This window comes from Dama dama, chromosome 33, assembly GCF_033118175.1.
Source record: "Dama dama isolate Ldn47 chromosome 33, ASM3311817v1, whole genome shotgun sequence".
Classification (NCBI taxonomy): domain Eukaryota; kingdom Metazoa; phylum Chordata; class Mammalia; order Artiodactyla; family Cervidae; genus Dama; species Dama dama.
Window position 1 is genome coordinate 55163981 of NC_083713.1, and position 7735 is coordinate 55171715.

Here is a 7735-nt window from a genome sequence, read left to right on the forward strand (position 1 = left end):
ATACTCTAACAATAAAAAAAGTATTGAACATCAAGTCCTAATCTCTGTTTTTTCCAAGATCATTTTAATAGTCAACAAGTAGCTAGCTTCAGTATTGACAATTGAAGAGGTCTTAAAATGGAGTGTACTAGTGTAACTAATAATTTCCTACCAAATTGACCACACCGAAAATCATTTATATGAGCCTTTCAATAGCAGACAATAAAAGAAAAGAAAATTGTTGCCACTTATCAACCCTGTAACCATTTTTTAATAACATAAAAAGATAGTTTGTGGGGCCATCATGTCCCCCATCCAACAGCGCAATAAAAATGATATTGTGGAAGAGTGTATCATATCTGGAGCTTTTATTAAAATTCCTTCAAAAATCTACATTCAGATTTATTTTAGGTATTTGTCTCTGAGATTAGCAGTACTTCTATAATTTTCATACATGTTACATGTTACAGCACACAAAGACATTCTGTAAAAGCAAGAAGTCACTATAAAAGAAAAGTTCTTCTCAGTTTATGATTAACAAATTATTTTAATTTCTAAGGTTATTGTTTTGGAAATCTCAAAGAAAGAAAATTATATAATTACCTAAATAACAGAAGGATATTTCTAATTTGCCTCTTTCCCAGAAGTAATCCTCTGTGAAGTCATCTGTGACTTCTCTTTTAAATGCAGAGTTTTACTTATGAAATAGAAACTTGCCCTCATTTCACCCTATATCTTAAATAAAATTTATAGGAAAAAAATCAAATGTCGTGTTAGAGAACTTTCTTTTGCATTTTGGAAGCTTCCTGTTTTTTAATAGCCATTTAATAGACTACAGATTGAATAAACTACACCTTTTCAAGGGTTTCTCAGCTAACTTTAATACAATACTTTACAGTAGTTATCTTTCACGCTGCATGCAATTCAGATGTTATTTTTACAAAATGCCTTTTTATTATCTAGATCATGAAGAGTGCACATTTTTATAAAGCAGTCAAAGATACAAAGTCTCACATTTTCTCTCATAGTTAGTTTTTGAAGCACTTTGAAACTAAAACTATACCTTACTCTGTTTTTAGTATTTTCCTATAAAAGCTTAGTGTGATATCTTTTAGAAACTTTATAATTTAACTGTTGCAAATTTAAAAAACAATATTCTTCTCTACACTAAAGGAAACAAATTGATGTTTCAGTCACAAGTGAAAACATTACAATTCTGTTGGAAAGGTTTGTATGTTGCTACTGAAGCATAGGATACTCTGCCAAATATTTTCAATTTTAAATTGCATGTTTAATACAAAGTAAAACTCACTTACCTTTCTCTCAGTGCCGACTTGTTATTGGAACTTTTATCAACTTCTAACTGTTAATGAATCTTTCAACAAAAACGAAAAACAGTCAAGTCAAGTCACATGTCATAAGAGTAGGCCTAGGTTGGATGCTGCTTAATTTCAGTACTGGAGGAAAAAAATAAAAGGCGGGGCGGTGGAGGGGCGGGGTGGAGTGAGCAGAAAAAACTTTTAAATAAAACCACTTCCTGCGCAGATACAGTTAACCACACACATCACATCATTACTTGATTTGAAGAAATTGCCTTCTATAGTCAACGATATTGTTGTTTTCCAAGGTGATTTTCAATTTTTAGACAACCCACAGTTGTAAAGGTTTCATCAGTTCTGATTTAATGGGGCAAAATGTGCAATTAAAACTTTAGCAGGGGGAGGAGCAGCCTGCTAAGCCCTGGGGACACTTCCTCTTTCTCTGCCTTCTAGCAAGGGCTTTAAGCCTAAAGCCTGCTCTCCTCAGTGGACTGGAACAGGTCTGTATGCCTTCGGAAGGCTCTGTTTATTGGCTTAGGAAGCCAAGAGGCCACCTGCATTGACAGAGATGGTGCTTCTGTGTGACTCACGGAGGGGCCCAAACAGAGGTGCTCCGTTACTAGGTACATGAGGCTTTGGACAGCCTGCATTAGAACTTGGGAGAATACCGCCCGGGGCCCTGCGGTCACCTGGAGGTGGGGCGGTGAGAGGCACTCATCTAGAGCAGGCTGTGACATTTGCTCTGGTGGTGGCTCTCTTTCTGGTGTATTCTCTGTTTCCTAAGCGGTTCTGAAATCTGCTGAGGGGCTTTTGATATGGCTGAATGACTTTTTGTGTGGCCTGACTTAAAAAGAAAGAATAAAGGATTCAAGGGGTATCATTTTTGGCATGCTGCTGTGTGCCCATCTATGTCAAACTTTAACCAATCCAAGACACATTTGGGGGTGGGAGTGGGAAGCTCAAAATGACTACAGGGCGTGTGTTTTTATTGAACCATAGAGTTTTAAGAATAAACTCCTGGATGTCCAAGCTTGGCTGGTTTTGTGAGATTTGTAGGATCTTCACGAAAGGAAAGCTTTTCTTCCAAATATCTGAGAAAATTAAATCAGAATCTCTTGTCATAAAACCAATTAGACTAGAAAAATCTGTGTAATAGTTCTCAGTAACGTGGAATGTTTGGCACACATAAAGAAAATCTTTAAAAATATGTTTGGTATTTATGGCCAAAGATAAGCATGGCATGTTCCTGCAAATGAATTTCTCTAGGACTCTCATTTTAAAAATCATATTTCAGATCTACCATAGAACTTACTGTCAATTTTTGTTCCAGGATGCACCTTTTTAAGTTTTTAGAGCCCTGACAGTTTGTACTCAACTTGCCTCAACGTTGTGGAGAAAATAGAAACAACATGATACTGAAAGGGAGGAAATCGGATTTCAGGCTTCAGTTCTGACACTGCTATTTATTTAACCTTGGCCAAGTCACTTAAATTCTCTGGAATTCAGGTTATTTGTCTCTGTAATACAATATACAAATAAAAATATCTATCTCCCAGAATAAAATTATTGATTGGTATACTCGAAAGCTTCCCAGGTGAAATCTGAAAGTAGGCCCAATACATTGAGAGCAAGAAGAGAACAAAGAAAGAGACAGAGCAATCTAGAGTGGTGTGTGCCTGCTAAGTAGCTTCAGTTGTGTTCGGCTCTTTGTGACCCAGTGGACTACCGCCTGCCAGGATCCTCTGTCCATGGGATCCTCCAGGAAAGAACATTGGAGTGAATTGTCATGCCCTCCTCCAGGGGATCTTCCTGACCCAGGGATCAAACCTACTTCCCTTTATTTCTCCTGCATTGGTAGGCAGGTTCTTCATCTCTAGCACCACCTACCAGACTGGTAGATGGCAGATTTAATAAGCAAGGGAGCTCACATTACAAGGATTGTCTTGGGTGGTTGCAAGACAAATAAATCTTTGTACTTTCCCCCCAGAATCTTAAAAAATTTTATATAGAGGACTTAACTGGGTTCAGTTAATCATATAGTTCATACAGTCCCAACAACACATTGCTCTCTCAGGCTCTGTCCTTAAAAATGGCTCCCACTATGGGAACAGTGGCAGGAACATACATTCCAGGTCAGGGGAGGAGGTGAGGAGCCTCTGATTGCCTTGGTCCAGTTTGTGGTTCAACCGGAAGTCACATTCTCCCAGCTACCTCCTCCAACAAAAAGTAAATGGAGTTTAATCCTCTATTTAAAATGGATAACCAGCAAGGACCTACTGTATGGCACATGGAATTCTGCTTAATGTTATGTGGCAGCCTGGATGGGAAGGGGGGTTTGGGGGAGAATGGATACTTGTATATATATGGGTGAGCCCCTTTTCTGTCCACCTGAAGCCATCACAACATTGTTAATTGGCAATACCCCAATACAAAATAAAAAGTTTAAAATAAAAAAGGAAAAAGAAAAAAAGAGATTTAAATATTTTGTACATAGTAAAGATAGGCAGAGACTAGCATGAGCTGGGAAATGCTGCTTCCCCCCAGAAGCATAAAAATATTTGGTACATCCTACTTGATTTAAGCCTTTGTAAGTCCAAGTCCTGGTTATTCAGTGATAAAGAATATGCCTGCCAGTGCAGGAGACATTGATTCGATCCCTTGGTAAGGAAGATCCCCTGGAGAAGGAAAGGACAACCCACTCCAGTTTTCTTGCCTGGAAAATCACATGGGCAGAGGAGCCTGGTGGACTGTAGTCCATGGGGTTGCAAAAGAGTTGGACACCACTTAGTGACTAAACAGCAAGTCCAAGTCAGGCTCAGACATGTAGAACAAGGAATATAGACCATTCCTTTTACATAGGTACTAATATCAGATACTGGAATACAAAAAAAATATAAGACACCAATGTATCCTTATGGGAAATAAACACAAACATCTACTTGAAGGTATAAATTTTCAATGTTTATTTTTCATCATGCATTAAGTAGACATTAAATAGAGACAAAGCATGATTTTTTATATAAAATGGGAAGGGAGTAACTTAGGCAGTGATGTATCTGGGTTTCACGGCTTGAGGAGATGTATTTACTCTAGTTTAGACTTCAACACTTGTGACTCAATATGTTCACTCTTTCCAGTGTTTAATATTTGACCACTTGCTCTAAGCTAAGAAGTGTACTAATCCTTTTACATTTATCCTTTTATTTAATCCTCACAGAAACCTTATGAATTAGCCAATATTATTGTACTCTTTTTTTTTTTCTCTCTCTTATGAGGAAACTGAGGTTATGTAGTTGCACAGTTTAGTAAGCAGTAGAGCCAGGAGTCGAACCAACAGCCCTGATCCCACAGTCTTTGTTCTAAAATACTATGCTATTTCCTAACTACATTTTATTCAACACAACTCAAGTAAATAATACTGTGGACAAGTTTCATCCCTTGTGTTTCTTTTTGCTTCTTCATGGACAGGAAAGATAGACTCAGCAGGTAGAAATCATTCTTAGCACTCAGGCTAAAGTCCGATCTCTCCAAAGTTCTCTACATTTAAATCTATATTGAAGAGACTGAAAGAATTGATAAATAAAAGTACACTACGTGAATAAATGAGAAAAGTAACACTGAAGATGCGTCAATTTGTCCAAGTCAATCAACAGATAGATTCAATAAAATCTCATTTATATTGCAGTTGAATTTTTAAGAAACATGACAAGCTATTCCCAAAATTTCCAGGGAGGTGGGAGGGGGGATCGGGATGGGGAATACATGTAAATCCATGGCTGATTCATGTCAATGTATGACAAAAACCACTACAATATTGTAAAGTAATTAGCCTCCAACTAATAAAAATAAATGAAAAAAAAAAAAACATACCTAAGTTTCTTTTGAAACAGAACAGCAAAGACTGATGACTTACTGGTCATATATCAACATAGTCCAAGTCATAATATTAAAAAAACATTTTAATACTGGTCCAAGAGCAGATCATATTTATTTGAGTTCTTGGTATATGGCAAAGATGACATCATAAAGTAAAGAAAAAGGAATAGATTGATTAGTAGATGATGCTGGCAAGACACATTCGCTAAATCACAGAAAACAGTGTTGAGTTTCCTACATTAGGCCACATGCAAAGATGGACCCTAGATGGAATAAAGTCTACATTTGAAAGACAAATCCATAATGTTGATACAATATAATAAAGAAATATATTTTTGCAGAGTGCAACTTTTATAAAAAGTATCCCTAAACGGAAAAGAGAAAAAATATAGACTTGACTGTATAATAATTAAATAATTCTGTTAATTATAAAATAGTATAGACAGAGTTACAGAAAAATAGCAGGTTGGTAGAACATGCATAGAGTCACAAAAGATTTGTGCAAGTCAATAGGAAACCCAAATGGGAATTAAGAAATTAATTTGAATAAATGATTCTTGAAAAGGACTGCACTAATATCCATCAATATGTAAAGAGATGTACAATACCCCAGTAGTCATTGTAAAAAGAAGTTAAAGTAGTCCTATTGAAATGGCAAAAATCTGGATGAGAATTTATAGAAAGGACCTCTCATATATTGATGGTCCAACTGTAAATTGAAGCTATTCTGACAAGCAATTTGGCAACAAAAAAATAGCAAAATAAAATATATGCATGCACTGTGTTCCAGCCACCCAGTTTTGGTATAACATAGCTTCAGATAAATCCCTCACAAAGAATTGTTTTCTCCCCTTTATCACAACAAGTTAACTGATTTAGGTCTTGGTTCTTGTCACTCAGGTAATATTTACTTGTATCTGGGCATTTGTGTATAATTAGGGGGAAAACCCCAGAAGTTTCCAGGCCCTCCAAAGAGATGTTATGAGTTAGATGCTAAGGGAAAGTAGAAAGAGAAGAAAGGCTTGACTTACACTGAGAAAGACTTTGATTTCCTGTGACAAAATGGGAGAGAGAAATGGGTTTATTGGATTAGAGGAGAGCTTGCTCCGCTCACAAGAAACTGTCCAGCATTGGTGAACACTGTAATCTGGGGGCAACATCTGTTCACCAATTGAAGGCTTACTATGTACCAGGGAATATAGTAAGCTTTAGGGATGTGTATGTTAGTTAGAAAAACATAAAATAATTTATTGATAAGAGAAGAATGAAAGCAGTAAAATGGAACATAAAATGTTCAGAAGGTATCAGATTGAAGGTCAGATGAGAAAAGAGGACTCAGCAAGGAAAGTAGAGATTTAAAGAAAGTGGTGATTGTAGCCATGTGGATTTAGAGGTGAGAGGTGGGTATTCCAGGAAGTGGGAGTACCAAATGCAGGGACTCTGGATAAGGGTGTGTCTAGGATGTTAAAAGGCTGCATAGAGGTCATTGAGACTGTGGATAAGTGAGAGAGAGGAGTATAGGGATTAGTGTCAGAGAAGTAATAAGGCCCAGACCATGTGGTCTCCCCTGCTCTTTTTGAAAAATCTGAGTAAGAAGGGGAAACATTAAAATAATTTGACTCAAGATTTTACAAGAGCATTCTGTCAGTTGTATGAAGGTTTGACCAAAGCAATAGGAATAGAACCTTGGAGACCACAATTAACAAGCTATTGCAGTAATCCATGGCATAAATGATTGGGATTTGGATCAAACTGGTGGTAGCAAGTATAGTGGAGAAGTGGTCAAATTCTGGATGTGTTCTGAAAACAGATCCAACAGCCATTTCCTTTTGAACAGCCTGAACAGCTAAAGAAGTTTCTACTAAATGAGACAAAAATGTCTTCAGAAGAGCTGGTACATTGGGGCATGTTGACTTGTAGTAATGATAACTTTGAGGTGCTTATTATCATCTCAATGGAGTTGATTATTTTGCAGTTAGATATGAAGGTCCGAGGGGCCAGGGGTGGGGGTACTTTCCAGGTGGTACTAGTGGTAAAGAACCCACCTGCCAGTGCAGGAGACTTGTGAGATGAGGGTTTGATCCCTGGGTTGGGAGAATCTCCTAGAGGAGGGCTTGGCAACCCACTCCAATATTCTTGCCTGGAGAATCCCATGGACAGAGGATCCTGGCAGAGTACAGTCCATAGGTTCACACAGTCAAGGAGACTTAAAAAGGGTAGTCTTGGAGGAAGGAGGAAAAAATGACTCATGTCCTGGAAGCCAAGGGAAAATATTTTCAAGGATGAAAGGTTCATAAATTGTCAGATGCCACTGAAAACTCAGGTAAAAAGAAAGCAGCAAAATTACCTTTCAATACAGGAACATACAGGTTATTATATTCTTGATAAAAGTTTTAGTAGAAAATCTTATTTTAATAGATTGAAGACAACAGGTACAGATCCTTTTGGAGTTTTACTCTAGAAGTAAATAGGAAATAATAATAGAAGTAAAATAATAGAAGTAAAATAAATGAAGATGATCCTGTAGAAAGAAATATTGATGATGCCAGATAGAAAGGAAA

General features: G+C 37.1%; 1 protein-coding gene across 1 annotated transcript in view; it reads right to left on the bottom strand.

Moving 5' to 3' along the window:
* Positions 1–1445, bottom strand: part of ARHGAP15 (Rho GTPase activating protein 15) — a 678501-nt gene extending 677056 nt beyond the window's left edge. The window contains exon 1 of the mRNA XM_061135692.1: positions 1296–1445. The gene's annotated coding sequence lies outside the window, so the exon portion shown is untranslated. The remainder of the gene's footprint in view (positions 1–1295) is intronic.
* Between the last annotated feature and the right edge of the window lie 6290 nt (positions 1446–7735).